The sequence below is a fragment of the Lepidochelys olivacea genome (assembly GCF_965140295.1).
Source record: "Lepidochelys olivacea isolate rLepOli2 genome assembly, chromosome: 6".
In the NCBI taxonomy this organism is placed as follows: domain Eukaryota; kingdom Metazoa; phylum Chordata; order Testudines; family Cheloniidae; genus Lepidochelys; species Lepidochelys olivacea.
In genome coordinates, this window is record NC_140416.1 from 12,099,062 (window position 1) to 12,116,886 (window position 17,825).

The window sequence follows — 17,825 nt, forward strand, 5'->3', positions numbered from 1 at the left end:
GTTCAAGGTCAAGAATCAATACAGTCTGCCTTGCTCTGCATGCCAAGCACCAAAAAAAACCCAGCTGGCTGTGAAAAATATAGACAGAGGCAAACAAAGGCAACACAAGTTACAGCACTGAGATTACAATTTGCAAAGGTTGGCTGCCCAGTGAGACCAAACAGTCTGCCTTTGCAACCCTGGAGCTGATGTGGTTTGGGGATACTGAAGAAGCCACAGGCAGCCGGCTTGGACTGGAATAGTGAGCAAAGGTCTCTGAAAGGGACACCCCAAGAGACTCCAGGGGAAAAAACAAAACAAAACCCCAAGAGCAGAAGCAAGTTGGAGATTTTTTTGCAGTGCACCTCTGGACAACCGGTGCACAGGATAACCTCCCGTCCACCTCTCTTTCTCTCCTCCTGGCCAGCCCGGGCAGTGTGTTTGTGAGTATGAAGGGGGAAAAAAAGGGTGCTGGTGGGTCTACCCCCAGTCATAGCAGGACCGGGCAATAAGAGGAGCTGCAGAAACGGGAAGAGATGTGTACCTGATAGCTAGAGAAAACTGAACAGTTAAAATGCCAATTTCCAATATTGCTTGCATATTTATACCTGCCTCTGGAAATTTCCACTACTTGCATCCGACGAAGTTGGTATTCACCCACGAAAGCTTATGCTCCAATACGTCTGTTAGTCTATAAGGTGCCACAGGACTCTTTGCCTCTTGAAAGCATAGTGGCAGAAGTAAAGGACGCAGTAAATGCAAATGTGGGAAATTCAGATCCCTAAAATAATACTTGGAATGGTAAAATCTGAGTTGATGAAGGTGTTATGGAAGGAATTAAGCAGTGAAACTTTGTAGAAATGTGAAAAGAGAAAAGGTGTTATGAAAAGAAAATTCCTGGTTTCTTTGCAGCCATTCTGAAGGAGAAATGGGCCCTTTTCCAAAGGAATGTCTGTAAATAATCCAGGCAAAGAGGTTATTTAAGTAGAATCATTTGACTATGAAGAAGTTAGTTGAATTTGCTAAAAGAACACTCCTGGTGTGTACAATTTTTGTTTTATAAGTCTGAGATGAATTGGTGTTGTTTTAAAGTTGTAAAACCGAGAAATACTTTTGCCAGATACAGGAAACTAGTGTTGTTTAATTTTGGTATTTAGCATTTAATCCTTAAAGTAACTTAATGCTTTACAAGATGTGAAATGTTTTTAAACAAAGACCAAAGTTGTGGCTGCAGCAGGGCAGTCAAAGCCAGGAGAATGGGAAAATATTTTAAATCTGTTTTTGGTAACAAAACAGCAGATAAGAGTTTGTAGTAAAAAAGAAAAAGACCATGCCCCACACTAAGCCTTAAGGTGGCTCTGTGTAATCAAATGGTCACTTTGCCAAAGGGGAGCCACAATACGTTGTGTTTTTCCTTTTCAAATCACTGTGTGTTTTGAAAGCAGGAGTTAAAAGTTAATTGTGTCCTTCAGAGACCAAGTCTCTAAGTGGCTGATAATTTTGAATCCAAAAGCAAACCGAAAGCATCTGTGTTAATGCAAATCACCTAAATGATAAAGATAGAAGTCATTGAAATATTACCTGCCTATAAAACAAACACAGGAAAATATGGGGGTAATTCCTCTGTTTTACCTGCAATCAGCAAGGGTATTTGTATAAGAAAGAAATATTTTAAACAATGACTGCCCCAGAAGGGGTGGAAATACGTTTTTGTCTTTCAAGAAAATTAGAAAAAGCTTATTGTTGTATCAACCAAGCGAGGTACTAACAAGCTTCAACAGGACTTTATTTTCAAAGTGGAAACCTCTTTACCAAGCTGCTTCTGCACCCTCTGTAGCTCTCTCCCAGCCTCTCAACTCCTCCCCCCTCCTTCCTGTTTCCTGTCCTTTCAGACTCCCAACAGCCAGTGCTCCCAATTCTAATAATTACAAGCAACATCTAAACACCACATTCCCTCCTCTCTTAAGAAACTCTCCCAATTAAAATAAACATTATTGTTCTAACCACAGGAACAAATATGAAACAAGTCACTACACTGCTGGCAGAAATATTACACTGAAAACACTGTGGATACTACATAACAGTCTCTAGTCCAGACAGGTGGTTGTCTGGGTCTGACAGGCCGTCTCTCAAGCCCCAGTTCCAGTGCAATGTCTTGTTGTGTTGGTACTACGGTGAAGTCATCCAATGCAGACTGGGTGTTGGCATAATCTCCTCTTGGTGCATAGGCATGTGCAAGATAAGAAGCATTCCATACCCGCCCATCAGAAAGTCGATAGATGTAAGGTCCCTTCTCTATGATTTTAAGAGGAGCTGTGAATTTATGGTCCCCTTTGCATAAAATTCCAGGTTTTCATATTCTAACAAAGGAACCACACTCAAACTTTGGTTCCTTAGCACCCCGCCGCTTGTCTGTGAAAGCCTTAGACTTTGCTTGTTTCTGTTCAACTGTTTTTCTCACATCATCCTCGTTTGGGGCATCAGGTCGTGCCTTTAACAATCCAGCAATGTTCAGTTTAGTATTCATCTGTTTCCCATGCAGTAACTCTGCGGGTGATCTTTGCATTGTGGCATGTCGTGTAGCCCGGTATTCTTGCAAGAAATCAGTAGTGAAGGGTATTCACAATCACCCTTCCAGTTTAGCCATTTGCAAACTCTCTTTCAAACTTCTATTAAACCATTCCATTTCCCCATTGGCTTGAGGGTAATATAGGGATGACCTTCTGTGTAAAATGTTCCTCTGTGCTAGAAAAGTTTCAAACTCCAGGGAAGTAAATTGACTACCATTATCTGAAACCAGTTCTCTGGGGTTAACTTCCTTGCTAAAAACTGAAGACAGGAACTTAATTACTGTAGCAGAAGAGATTTGTGATGTAAATGCTATCTCAGGCCATTTACTGAAATAGTCTATTCAAGTGATGGCATAACGGCAGTCAATTGGAGCAGTATCAAAGGGTCCTACAATGTCAATTGTCACTTTTTCCCATGCAGATTCAGGAAGAGGAACAGGCTGTAATGGAGGGGTACATGTCACTGCTGTTTTATCATTCATTTGGCAAGTGACACAGGATTTTATGAGTGCTTCAGTTTGAGAGTCCATCCCTGGCCACCAATACAGATCCTGTAGTCGTCGTTTGGTTCGGACAATTCCTTGATGAGTACCGTGTGCCAGGTGTATGAGTTTTGACTGTAATTCTTCTGGCACAAGGAGCCGGTGTGTACCTCGTAGCACACAGCCATCAAACAAAGAAAGTTAATCCTGAAATCTAAAATAAGGCAGCAAAACTGGGTCAAGGTTTTTAGGATGACTAGGCCATCTCTTTGTCAGAAATTCCCATAGTTTTTGTTGAATTGGACACGCTGAACAAGCATCTTGAAATTGTTCTCTTGTAACTGCAATAAGAGTGCTTGTAATAAGCTCAACCACTACATCCTCATCCTCCGGTGGACCATCTGGTGAAGGCAAAGGCAGGCGAGAAAGGCAATCAGCGACCACATTCTGGTTTCCAGGCATATATTGCAGTTCATAATTGAAAGAGAGTAATCTTGCAGACCATCGAGCAATACGGTATCCTGCTCTTCCCAGTCCTTTCGTGGTGAGCCACGTCGTCAAAGGGCTGTGGTCTGTGCGCAACTTAAACGCGCGGCCGCACAGGTAAGTTCTCCATTTTTCAGTAGCCCAGACACAAGCAAGTGCTTCTTTTTCGACTGTAGAATATTTTCTCTCAGCATTACTTAGTGTCCTTGAAGCAAATGCAACAGTCCTCTCTGTGTTTTCCTTATGCAGTTGTGTAAGAACAGCCCCAAGTCCATAATCAGAAGCATCAGTAGTTACAATTGTGAGCAGTGCAGGACTGAATAGTGTAAGTATTGGACCATGTACAATCAAGTCTTTCACCGTTTAGAAACTAGCTTGTGCATCCGTTGTCCACACTGAAGTTGAACTTCTCCATAGTAATTCCTGTAACAGTTCAATGACAGAAGCATAATTGGGAATGAATTTTGCAAACCAGGAGGTAAGACCCAAGAAGGAACGTAAGGTTTGCAAATCTGTTGGAGGCAATTTGAAATTGCCAGGATATGATCTGTTTCAGGTTTTAGTCCAGCCTGTGAAATTGTATGCCCTAGAAAGGAGAGCTGTTTGTTTAAATTTGGACCTATTGAGCTGGAGGCCTGCTGTGCTGTGCTGATGCAGTTTAGTACAGACTGCAGGTTATTGTAATGCTCCTCAGAAGTATTTCCAAACACGATAATATCATCGAACTCCATGTTGATTCTTCAGAATCAATTACATCATTTTTGAAAGGCACTTGGGGCAGATGTGAGACCATATGGAACACATTCAAAACAAAATAGTCCCTCGTGTGTAATAAATGCTGAGAAGTCTCTGCTATCTTCATGCAACATAACCTGGTGGTATGCGCTCTGCAAATCAAGAGTAGAAAACATCTTTGCTCCACGGAGTTCTGCAAATACCTCTTCTATGTGAGGAAGAAGATGACTGTCAATCACAATAGCTTTATTTGGCTCCCTTTAAGTCCACACAAAGGCGAATGCCTCCACCCTTCTTCTGCATCACTACTATAGGTGAAACCCATTCCGAGGAGTCGATCTCTTCAATAATGTCCTTTTGAACAAGTTTTTAAAGTTTCTCTGAAACAGCTTCCCTGACTGAAAATGGTAGGCACCATAACTTCTGTCGTACAGGCATCACATTATTCCGCATTTTAATTTTATGCAGAAACCCTTAAGCACAGCCGAGTTTCTCCTCAACCTGATGTTGGGTCCCAGATGAAACTGGTGTGTGTACTGCAAGAGTGCTATGCTGAGGAAGATCAATTTGTCCATTAACTACCCTGAGATTTAAAGCAGTCAATAAATCTCTGCCAAGGATAGGAGTGCCTTTGTGGACAATGTAGAACTCTGCAGTTACACAGCGATCACCAAAAGTAACTATTACTGGCAGGCAGCCATGTACTGGAATATGGTTTTTCAAATAGCACATCAAGTGAAGTTTGGATTCTGTAAGAGGCACATCTTTAAAGTAATGCAGCTAGATGGAATCAGGTAGTATAGATACTGCTGAGCCAGTGTCCAACATTAGCTGAATAGAGTGTGATTTGCCTGAGGGTATGGCGGAAACGTTTACAGTGCACTTTATCTGTTCTGGAATATGTGCAGTAATGATTTTGTCCACGCTCAGCACAGTAACATCTGGTATTGTAACTGCATGCACCTGTTGATTGAACTGCCTACTGCGACATACTTTAGCAAAACGTCCAATCTTTTTGCAATGATTGCACTGAGCTACTTTTGCCGGACATCCTGTGTAGCTTGCAAGGTGTTGTGAGGATCCACAACGAAAGCATGCTTTTACTGTATTTTGAATTTGCTGATTCGGTGGTTTTTCATTAGTTTTCCTCTTGCAACTGTGTGTCTGCAGTGGTAGTGAACTTTTCTACAAAGAAGTCACAGCCTGGACTGTGCCTCCTGTATCCTTTCTCATTATTTTGGCTTCAGGTGTAGCTGACTCAATCTGAGTAGCAATGGTTATTGCTTTTTCTAGTGTAAGTTGTGGTTCTAGAAGTAAGTGTTCTCTTACATGAAGCATGATTGTTTTCTCAATGAGCTGGTCTCTAATCATCTCATCTGCCATATTCCCAGAGTCACAAATTACAATCAGACGCCTCAGAGAAGCAATATACTGCATTATAGTTTCCTCTGGTTTCTGCTCACGCTGGCGAAATCTGTAGCGATTAGCTACTACATTCACTTTTGGCACAAAAATGTCTTTAATGCAGTGAGTTCAGTCTCATATTTATCATCTGCAAGGGGAAAAGTGTAAAAATATACACTGCCCTTCTGCTCCAAGGCAGTGGATTAGCAGAGCATGCTTTCTTACTTCAGAAATCTCTGTAGCACTGATTGCAAGCAGATAAGTCTCAAACATATGGATCCAGGTAGTAAAAGCAATTGGAGGCTCACCTGGGTTTTGCAGAAAGGGTGCAGGTGGGTTGAGAGGCAGAACATCCCTCCTCGTCGCCAGAATGTTGTAACAACCAGGCGAGGTACTAACAAGCTTCAACAGGACTTTATTTTCAAAGTGGAAACCTCTTTACCAAGCTGTTTCTGCACCCTCTGTAGCTCTCTCCCAGCCTCTCAGCTCCTCCCCCTCCTTCCTGTTTCCTGTCCTTTCAGACTCCCAACAGCCAGTGCTCCCAATTCTGATAATTACAAGCAACATCTAAACACCACACTAATGCCAGCTAAAGAGCAATCCAATATACCATGCATTTACTGGCACAATAGACATTGTGTTCTGTGTTCTATGTCCTTGTGGTGTTTTGTCTTGTGACTAGAATTGTTGTGTTTTAATTTTCTACAGGACAGCCTAGTTCAAAACCAATGGAAGGATTAGAACTAAATGCAGATACTTGTTTTATTCAGCTTGAAATACAAAGTGTTTTGGATACTATCAGGAAATACTAAGGTTTTAATATACGTGACAGAGGCTGTGCCAAAAGCTGAGAAATGTTCTTGGAGTTCTACTGGGTGCACTTCACATCCATCAGGATGGATGGATCCTGATGGATCCAAAACTGGCCATTGTGCCCAAGCAGAGGGCCCCTCCCTGCTAGGTAAGTGTCCATGAGCAAAGGCGGGGATGATTGCTGCAGTTAAACGAGACTGGTTTGCACCAGATTTTTCCCCTGTGGCCCAGCACTACTGCCAACAATGTGAGATCTGCCAGCAGCATAATGTTGGTAAAACTGTTAAAGTTAGGCAGGTAGCACTTCCCCCTCCCTGGGGACCTTTTGTAAATATTCAGATTGATTTTATTCAAATGTTTAAATGTTGTAATTATGAGTATGTGTTCGTTTTAGTTGATGTATTTTCAAATTGGGTTGAGGCCTTCCCTTACAGAAAGGCAGATGCCAAGACTGTTGTGAAACTTTTGCTTAAGGATTTTGTACCGCGATTTGGCATACCTGTGAGTATTAACAGTGATTGTGGAACTCATCTGACTGGACAGATTGTAAAGGAGTTATGTGCAGCTTTGCAGATCCAACGCAATCTCTACTGTCCCCACCACCTGCAGTCTGCTGGGACAGTGGAACGTCAAAATGGGATTTTGAAAAATAAACTGGCCAAGATCTGTGCTGAGATGAACTTAAAGTGGCCAGATGCCCTCCCATTAGCATTGATGAGTATGAGGGCAACTCCCAATCGAAAGACTGGACTCAGCCCTCATGAGATTCTGACAGGATGCCTGATGCGGATTCCAGCGGCACCTCCGCTGACCATTCATTTAATGGATGATACAATGCTTAATTACTGCCAGGCACTAATGAAATGTGTCAGGTCTTTTTATACACAGGTGAAAGAAGTACTACCCAAGGATCCTGAGCAACCCTGCCACTCGTTGGAACCAGGAGACTGGGTCTACATAAAGATCCATCAGCGAAAGACCACTCTGACCCCGTGCTGGAAAGGCCCTTACCAAGTCCTGTTAACTACCAACACCGCTGTGAAGTGCCAAGGACTGCCTGCCTGCCTGCCTGCCTGGACCCATGTTTCTCACTGCAAGAAGGCCCCTCCACCTCAAGATGACCCTCCGACTGCTGATCAGCCTGTCCCTCCTTCTGGTACTTCTTTTCCTCCTCCTAAATAGCAGGAGAAAAGGACAAGGTGAAGTGCTGCTAACCTCTCCCTTATCCACTAACAGAACCACCATACATTCACCATCTGCTGGAGGAACCCAGCTATTACAGGGTGACGTGCTGGTAACCTCTCCCTGTATGATGCTGAACCACGACTGTTCCAGGAAAGAAGAAGGTACGTTCGTTCCACTGAAACTGCCAAAGTCCAGGGATTCTTAACTACAAAAGACATTAAAAATTGGCCCTGGTGGAAGAGATGGAGTATCGTAACCTGGCAGGGAGAAACTTGTGGGAACCGCGCTTGGGACTGTGGTATTGAGTGGTGGTTTGGGTTTATTCCAGGGTCTGGGCTTTGTGCCTACGGACAAGTACCACCAGCATGCGCTGCCCTCCCTAATTGGCTTCCCGATGACGAACCCCAAAGATGCCTTGCTGCCACGAACATTACTCCCACCATCCCCTCCACCTTTGCTACCCCCCCGCCCCCTGTAATTTACCCAATTACAGACAATACTGTATATTCTAATGAAACCCATTGGCCAAGGCCTTCACATCTTAGTGATTTATTGAAATTTTGATCAGAAAGATTTTTTTTTAAGGTTCAGAATGGTTCGTATGAGCGAACAATTGAGTGGAAAACAAATAGGTCGGTGGAAATAGAGATAGATGATATCACTACAGATGAGCCCCAAGAATCAGAAATTGAGATTAATGGGTTCTATAGCGAGGTAGATATGATGGCCGTTCCTGGAGTCTGCAGTATGTTAGATGAATGAGACCCTTATTGTTATTTGGTCACCCAATTAGTGAATAATCAAACGAATACCCAAAGAATCTGTTCTGCCACCGGAACTTTTACCTGTACTGAAATCATTCCAGTAGCTAATAATTTAATCTGTACCATATTGCAATATACCTATGCTATTAATTCTAATGCCTCTTGGAAGTATATGAAAGAGTTTAGCCGACAGATGTGGTATGGTACTTCACCAAAGAGAAATGTGTTAGGATATCGATGGACTGTGGGACTATAAAATTCACACTGCCCTTATCCAGTTTTCAGGTCACCTCTACATATCCAGATTGCTCAAAAGGGGCTGCCATTAGGTTAGCACAGCAAAGGGCCTGGGTTTCCTTTAGAGAGAAGAGGGACTTGGCTGGACACCTATGGGATGGTGCCAATAGTGAAGCAGCAATTTGGAATATTTATAAAGGCCAACAACATGAAGAGAAATTAGGATCGTTGGAAAAAGCCACAGGTCTTATTACTAGAGCACAGTTGACCCAGGTACAGGCTGGGGTTGGTGAATTACATGTTATATTTGCCCTTAGGTCAAGGACCCGGAAGCTGTCGATAGGGATGGTATTGAATATCACTGAGACTGGGAAGGAATGGCAGTGGAACTGGCATGTTCAGAAATTTAGAATTTTCTGAATGACCAGCTGATGGCCATTCGGAGTGATTTTGAGCATTAGGCTTGGCCCACTGCCCTTACAGATACTTCAGGAGTGTCACCTGATCTGTGGCCATGGAGACATAGTTGGAGATTTTCTGGGTGGAGGTGCAGATGTTCGCTGTGCTGCTTGCAAGCATACGGACCGGTTGGAGGGGTTTGGGCTCCCACATACTGAATCCTGCTTGGTCCGTGGGGAGGATGCATGTGGGATTGGATAATTCACCGTGATTTTTGGGAAATTAAATACTTGGTATACCTAATCAATTTAAAGTCAGTGCTCCTGGAATAACACCCGACATGTGGATAGCGATAGGGAGTCAATGGACACTCTGGCTGTTAGAACCCCCACAGCTTCAGTGGGTACAAAAGCTGAAGCTAGGAGAAGTTGTCACTATTCATGACAACGTTTGTTGGGAGGATATGGGACAAGGAACTACCCTGACAGAACACCTGCTTTTCCAAGCTAATGACAGCTGTGTGCATGTTAAGGCCATCACTTTACAAGACATACATTTTAATTTCACCACTGCTGCAGGCAATTATTTTACAATCAGCCCTTAGGTTTCAGATACCCTTTAATTGGACTGCCTTAGTACCTGACCGGTTCCAAAATTTGCTTTCACTCCTACCAGGGGTTCAGAAAATCTCTGAATTACAAGGGCAAATTCATATGCTCCAAAATATATATCAAGTTGAAAAGTATGCTTTTCATACAGCCTATAGAGTGTCTATTTTATGTACTAACTATTTTTTGTGACTAAGGTTGTGCGACAACCCCATTATATTATTACTATGGGAACGTTATTGCTTTTATTGTTGTTGTTTAGTTTCGGATTATGTTGTTGTAAAGGATGTAATAATCATAAGACCTTCCATGTTCATACTAACCATGCATTGTCGTTGGATCCAATCAAAGCACATAAGGCTAAATCATTTAATTTGGAACCTGACATACAAGGTTTGATGAATATAGAGATTTAAGCATAATAGTTGTGCTAGAAGCACGAAACGGGGGAGTGTGGAAGTGAGGATAAAGGGAATTTGGATGCAGGCCTCTTAGCCTGACTCCTGCTCTTTCAGAGAAAACTAACTCTAACCGTCCTAACACGAGACTTAAAGCAAGGCCTGGGCGAGTGGGAAGCTAGTGGGAAAGAACTGTAAGAGATGTTGTTTGACCTTGTGTAAGATAAGAATGAAATGTAGACTACAGCAGAAATTGCTGAGAAAAATAAGATATTAGGAAGGAATATGTATAAACAAAATGCAGCTGTTGATCATTACTGTATGTAACAAAAGGTATAAATGCTTGCCCTCATTGTTTATCTTTTGAGAGACCTGCCTAGACAGGGTGAATGCCTGTCAGTGTGCACTCTCTCCTCCTTGCAATTGCGAGAGAATAAAAACTGTCTCTGACTTGCTGCAACCAACCTAAGAGTGAAGGCTGCATTTCTTCCACAAATGCACCTCTTCAGTTAAAAGGAATATCTATGCAACAACTTCAAAAATATTTAATACAGGTCTGTTTGTGCTAAAGAATTGAGAAAAATAAGAACAAAAGCATAGCTTGTATTATAAAAGACTTGGTCCCTATTAACAAACTAAGTTATTCTGTGTATTAAATTTGGGTTACTGAAAAAAAGAGAATTATAAAACAAACAATCAAAAATCTTATTATGCTAACCAACTTAAGCTGTTTAAGGGTGGATCCCACAGACCCGAAGACACCAGGAGATATCAGTGCACAGTACTCCTGGGGGAAGTCTGTGCCACTGTGCACGCGCAGAAATTATGTCTCCCGCAGATTGATTTGCTTCCATGCAAAAAAAATGACTTTCTGATGGGGAAGCAAAGGGAAGCCACAAGAGCGGTCATGCGACCCTCCCCAGCAGTATGTTTTGGGTGCCCAGGGCATCCGGAAGAGAGGTAAATCACAGTGGTGCGAGGGGTGGGACTGGGGAAGACCCGGCCGGTGGCTCCTACCTTGCACTGGGCTCAGCTGCTACTCCTGGCTGGGCTGGGGAGGACGGAACTTCCTCTTCTCCTGCACGGCATCTGGGGTCTTGTCAGACCCACCCCCAGATTTCTCCTCTGGCTATAGGAAGCTCTGGAAACTCCTCCTGCCACCCCACTACGCTTGCTGCACCCATTGCTCCTCAGGGGGAGGGATCCCTGTACAGAGAGCTGCTCCCACATCCGCCCAACCCCTGTGCATCTAGATCGCCTCATACCCAGGCCCTCCTGTTGAGCCTCACCCCCCCTGCACACAGGACTCTCCCGATGGGCCCCACTCCCCCGGAACCTGGACCACCCCGATGAGCCATCCACACCTGGATTCCCACTCCACTGAGCCCCACTCCCCCAGCATCTGGACTCCACCACTTTGCCCCTCACACCCCACCCCCGCTGCTGAGCTCTATCCCCCCCCCCCCAAGACACCCACCCCGGCTCAGCCCCAACCACCTTCACCTTGACCCTCCCTGCAGAGTCCCATTACCGTTGCACCCAGAACTCCCCAACAAGCCACTGTGCATCCAGATCCCCCCCCCCTCACCAGGATCCCCCACTGAGCTGCCCGCTCCCTGACTGCCCCACACAGAACCCTGTCAACCTACACCTGGATGCCCCACATTAACCCCCTCCGCACTTGGACCCTGCCTTGCTGAGCCTGCCTGCCCACACCTGGTGCACTTGGCATGGAGGGGCAGGGCGCTGGGGTGTTTCTGGGGCCGGTCCTGTCCTCGCGCTGTGTCAGGGTTGGGTGCATCCTCACTGCTGAGTCCGTGTCCTGTGTTGGAGCTGCACGGTGATCTCCCACCTCTGTGCAGCCAGTGGCCTGTGCTCCCCAGTGCCATGCTGGAGCCTCCACATTTATTTGACAAATAAAATTTGCAGAATTTTAAAATATTATATGCATAATTTTTATTTTTTGTCACAGAATTTTAATTTTTTTTTTGGTGCAGAATGCCCTCAGGAGTAGCAGAGGGAAGAAACCTCTGGGTATCAAGAAAGAGAAATGAATTGCTTTATAAATAACAGATTGGTCAACTACATCCCCGTCTACCATATATGGACAATTTAGTATGCAATCATCTGTAGACACATTATAGAAACGCCTCCGGGCCAAGTGCACCTGGTGGGCCAGGTCTAAATGTTGTTTAAAAATATGTATCATTGGTGAAAGTAAGGTTTCAGAGTAACAGCCGTGTTAGTCTGTATTCGCAAAAAGAAAAGGAGTACTTGTGGCACCTTAGAGACTAACCAATTTATTTGAGCATATACACAGAGACCATGAAACAATACCTCCTCCTACCCCACTCTCCTGCTGGTAATAGCTTATCTAAAGTGATCACTCTCCTTACAATGTGTATTGTTTCATGGTCTCTGTGTATATAATGTCTTCTGCAGTTTCCACGGTATGCATCCGATGAAGTGAGCTGTAGCTCACGAAAGCTCATGCTCAGATAAATTGGTTAGTCTCTAAGGTGCCACAAGTCCTCCTGTTCTTTTTGATGAAAGTAAGTTCCTTTGCCTGTGGTTCTGAATCTTTATCACTGAAATATAGATGAATTTGGCTACTGTGTAAAAGCAACTGTATTATTGCCATATACTTCTTTGTTAATTAATGTACTAGCATTCGATCTGCATTCTTCACTCACAGCCAAAGGAAGGTCCATGTGGGTACAGAAGCTGTCAGCTAGCTTTCTGTGTAAAGGAGATATAGAAGATGGATTCAAGGAAAGGTCCTTCATCTCTGGACTGTTTGGATTCCAGAAGGGTGGAAATACTGAGATCCCCCGAGCCATTCTGGGTAACCCCAAGGGACTTTTGGAGATTGGCAGATTACTATATCTCTGCTATCATTTTGGACTTATAAAGTTTGACTCACCTGTTAATGTATTTTACCTGCTTTAACCTCTCATTAACTCTCATTTCTTTTCTTAACTAATACATCTTTTGTTAGTTTGCTAGAGAATTGGCTGCTGGCGTTGTCACTGGGTAAGATCCTGAATACCAATTAACCTAGGGGTAAGTGACTGTCCCTTTGGAGTTGGGAGTAACCTGAAGTGGTGTGATTTTTGGTTCATGTGACCATTATCACAAAGTCCAGTTTGTCTTGGAGGTAAGATTGGCTGGAGAGTCCAAGAGGACTGCCTGTGACTCCATGTAAGATTGGTACAGTGATCCAGGAGTTCACATTTGTTACTGGCTTGGTGAAATCTACTTATAGAATATACCACCAGTTTGGGGTACGTGCCCTGTTTTCTGACAGTCTGCCCTGAAATTAGCACTCTCAGTGGTGAGCCACTCCCGACAGTGTGACTGTGGGCTTGGGAATGTGCTGTTGGGTAAGAAACTTTTAAGTAGCTGCCTGGCCTGATATAAGTAATTAACACATAGGGGGAGGTCCCATTTTTTGAAAGATAGGATTAGGGAAGGAAATAAATTATTAGGTTGAAAACAGACCGTTTGTGCTAAATAAGATAAGTAAATAAGTCAGTAGGCTAAGAAGACAGAATATCTGAGTCAACTCATACAAGAGGGAAAACGCTCAGAGAATTCTTTTCTATGAACTAGGTAACAGGGGACGAAGACGGTAAAGATGAGCTAAAAAGCAAATTGAACCAAGGTCAGTGCCACGGGGTGAACAACACATGCTGCACAGGGATTGGTTCCCGCAAAGCAACCAAGCCAAGCCAGAAATCTGTGACGCAATTTACAGTAAATGCAATGGAATGTGTAAAGTGTATAAAGGGAAAAGGGTTTGGTGTACCTTTGGAGCTGTAATGTACCCTGCATCCATTCCCCCTGTCTTTGAGTCTAATCAACTCAGTGTAGCACGGCTGTATGCAACTTGCAATTTGTATAGACACATTTTCTGTTAGTTCCAGTCATAATTTGAGGTCCGTGACACTGCACTCTAACTGAGGCACATGTGATTCAAAACAATCTTGTTCAGTATCTGGTTACCAGTATTGAATCCTGACACTGCAATACTTAATAAATTGGTTCCTGTCCATTCAGTAGAGTATCTGGAAGACAGCAGCTATAAATATAACTGGAACTATGTAAGCTACTGGTGAGTCATGCAGCAATGCAAACCTAAAAGAGCATCACACATGGCTTGTTATGCTAGAAATGTCTTGACATCGCAATCCCAGTGGGTGGCCAGAAAGATTCAAGCCAATCCAATGGAACAGAGAAGCTAGCTGCTCCTGTCTCCTGCCCAGAAAAGTCTACAAGATGGTAATAACCAATATTAAGGATAACCTATAACATGGAGGGACAGTCCAGTGTACTAACTAATTACAAGACATTTATATGTGAAGGACTCATTTGTGATGTCACTGCACCAAATTTTTGTTTTACTTTTCATATGTAGCATTGTGAAACACAATATAATAATGCCTATCCCAGTAGTTTAGGTGGTAACAGTAATTGCCCTACTTGAACTCATGGGCGTAGTTTGGGGGGTACAGGAGGGCATTGCCCTCACAAACAGAGGGTAGGTGTGGGCACGTGACCCTGTGTGATACCTACCGCTTCTGCCTTATTTGATATAGTTATAAATAAAATGTTGGCACCATTTACCTACCACTTCTGCTCCCCCCCATTTCTGTGAGTGCCAACCTGCCCTGCAGGGCATGCTCAGCTCAGCCTGCCCGGGAAGGGGCCTCTGCCCTTCCCCCGCTGAGCCTCCCGGGCACATTTTGATTCGTGGGGAGTGGAGGGGGCAGGACAGAGCAGCTTTTCCCCTGTGCTCCAGGCTGCTGCCTTTGCAGCTGGATGCCGCCTCCTGGGTCCTAGCGCCAACTTATTTCCTGTACAATGGTGAGTGTCTGCCACTGAACTGATAGAGACCAAAAGATTTCAGATGCAATAGATATTCTATGTCTAATCTCTGTGGTGATGGGTGCCCAGACCAAAAACCTTTTCCATTTGGCTGCATAAAAGTTCTGGTGGAATCTCTTCTGCTGTTCACTAGAATGCCTTGGACCTCTCAAGAGCAAACTCCCTCCTCATTGCTCAACCAGAGATCATCCATGAAGAGACTGTAAGTGGTGTGCAGTGATTTGCCTTGGTTTTGAGATAAAAGATCCTCAACCAAATGTAGAGCTGGGTGGTCAAACTGAGAGCTCATGTAGGTCTGTGTAGCAGTAGGATGTTGGACAGGCCGGTGGTATAAGGTTTAAAGTTGCCTTGGCCTTTTTTAGTTTCCTGATTACCCTAGGAGCCAGAGGGACCGTGTACAGCACATGGCCTGACCAGGAAAGAAGAAAGGTATCTGTCAGAGAATTCAGGTTTTGACCTGACCTGGAGCTGATCCTCCCACACTTGATGATCAGATTGATTGCAAAGAGGTCCATTTTAGGATACCTTCACTGATGAAAGATCTGCCGGAGAAAGTTCCTTCTTATTGATCACTCGTGATGATCTATAAAGTTCCTACGGAGGGAATCCATTAGAGTGTTCTTCACTCCTGGAAGGCTAGAGGTGTTGAGTGAGATACTGCTCTTTATGCAGAAGTTCCAAAAGTGGATTACTTCTTGGCACAGCTGACATGTCCTTGTATCTCCCTGCATGTTCAGATAAAACATAGCAGTGGTGTTGTCAGTGACAACTTGGACAGCTTGACCCCTGATGATGATGATGAATGATCTGCAGGCCAAGTGAATAGCTCAAAGTTCCAGCATATTTATGTGTTACAAGACTTTCTGGAAATCCAAAGTGCTGGATCCTGAAGTTGGCCCAGATGTGCCCCCAAGCGCTTGGTGGACATGATTCTTACTAGAATTGGAATCCCTCTGCATATGTTCTTTGGTGAGGTGCCAGCTATGCCCGTTTATACCATCCGTGACTTTAACCGCTAGGACGCACTGTCCCTTCGCGGCGGGCAGCCCGGGCTAGGCTGACGGATGCCCCAAGGTCCTAACCACCCGTGACTTTAACTGCTAGAGCTCAGAGCTCCTTCGCAGCGGGCAGTCAATACTGACTGACAGGTGCCCCAATGGCAGCACTAAGAGCCTCTCCACACCCGTGACTTTAACTGCTAGAGCTCAGAGCTCCTTCGCAGCGGGCAGCCAGGATTGACTGACAGGTGCCCCAAGAGTTTGCCCCGTGGAGGCGGCACAACTCAACGCTAGGCTCTTAGTACTCTCACCTAATGGCCAGGCTTTAGAGCCAAAACGGCTGAGGTTCTTTAATTGTGTTGGCTGCTTTACAGTAAACCAGAGAAAACAAGTCAGGCTTATGCATAAATGGTTACCAAAATTTATTAAGCTAGATTCTAATCATGTGGTTACAAAATTGCTAGTGCCTACTTATTTAAATGTAGAGATGTTACACACACAAACAAGTTACAAAACTGAAGCCACAATCCCAAAGAAAGAAAACAAAGTATAGAGCTCTATTTCAAAATATGTGTACACTAAAGATAGGAGATCAGGTGTGGGTGCTTCTTACCCTCCTTGCATCTCTCGATTCCAGCGGTGCCAAGCCAGGATCGGTCACTCAATTCCGCGGAAAGACGAATAAGGGACAAGGCGTAGGGACCCTCTTAGCTGTAGAAGCCTTGGGAGGCTGTCACTTATCTGACCAGCAGATAGATAGTGAAAAGCACTCAAAAATCATGGTGCTGTAGGTCCCCTACTTATACCTCTGTACTCCTTTATTCTCTTTCTCCTTTCTTATGCCAAATTGAGGCTGGTCTGTCGGGGTGACGCCAGCTTTCGCAAGAGTAGTTTACACTTGCAAAGGAGAGAAACAATAAGTTTCGACTACTGGACATTTCTTTTATCAGGGTAAATATTTTCCCACCTAGGATGTTGGTGTGTGTGCATCACGCTATTTAGTTGGGGCTAAGAGCCATGTCTGTCACAGGGCCTCTGCCTGCTGTGAGCTTAATCCTTGTATCTGTTCCCAGAGGCACATTGTAGCAGCACACCTGTGCTTTCACAGCTTCAAAGGCTATGCTGGAATATATGTTAAGTGCCCTGTTCCTGCTTCCTCCTGTGTTTCCAGCAATGCTGGTCTGAGGGCGGGGGGGGGGGGGGGGCTGTCTGTCTGGCTACACCTCTGCATATGTTCTGAGGGCCTAATCACCAACTTAGGGACTGAAGTACTCATGCACGTATGCAAATCAGCAGGAAGAGGTCATGTCTGCTTGGAAGATATACTGAGTGAAGCCAGGCTTAAAGACATCAGAGGTGAAATCTGGCATGCTGAATCACATATATGCACCAAGCCATGTGTCCCAATAGTTGCAGATACACAGACACTGTCGTTGAGATGGACATGAGGCTCTCAGAAAGAGACATAATGTACTGGAACCTGTCCATTGGCAAGTAAGCCATGGTAAATATGGTGTAGAGGCCTACTCCTGTGAAATTTAGTCTCTATGTTGGTTGTAATATCTATTTCTTTACTTTCCATTTTAGACCTAGATGAGATAACAGATGTCTGATGACAAGGATGCTGTTCTAGACGTGACACTTTGATCTTCCCTGAACAAACCAATCATCCAGGTAGGGAAATATTGAAATTTGCACATCGTGATATACTTTGTGAACACTTTTTGGGCTGAGGAGGGGCTGAAGGCAGGACTGTATGCTGGTTGTACATGGTGTTTACCCAGAACCGAAGAAACGTTTTTTGGCCAAGATATATTACCACATGAGAGTAAGCATAGTGCAGGTTGAGGGCAGCAAACCAATCTCCAGTTTCCAAGGAA

At 44.2% G+C, this 17,825-nt stretch overlaps 1 long non-coding RNA gene across 1 annotated transcript in view; it reads left to right on the plus strand.

The window, feature by feature from the left end:
* Positions 1-44: 44 nt before the first annotated feature.
* Positions 45-17,825, plus strand: part of LOC311521630 — a 79,336-nt gene continuing 61,555 nt past the window's right edge. Inside the window, exons 1-2 of the long non-coding RNA XR_014711935.1 lie at positions 45-422; positions 17,533-17,619. This is a non-coding gene — a long non-coding RNA (uncharacterized lncRNA). The remainder of the gene's footprint in view (positions 423-17,532; positions 17,620-17,825) is intronic.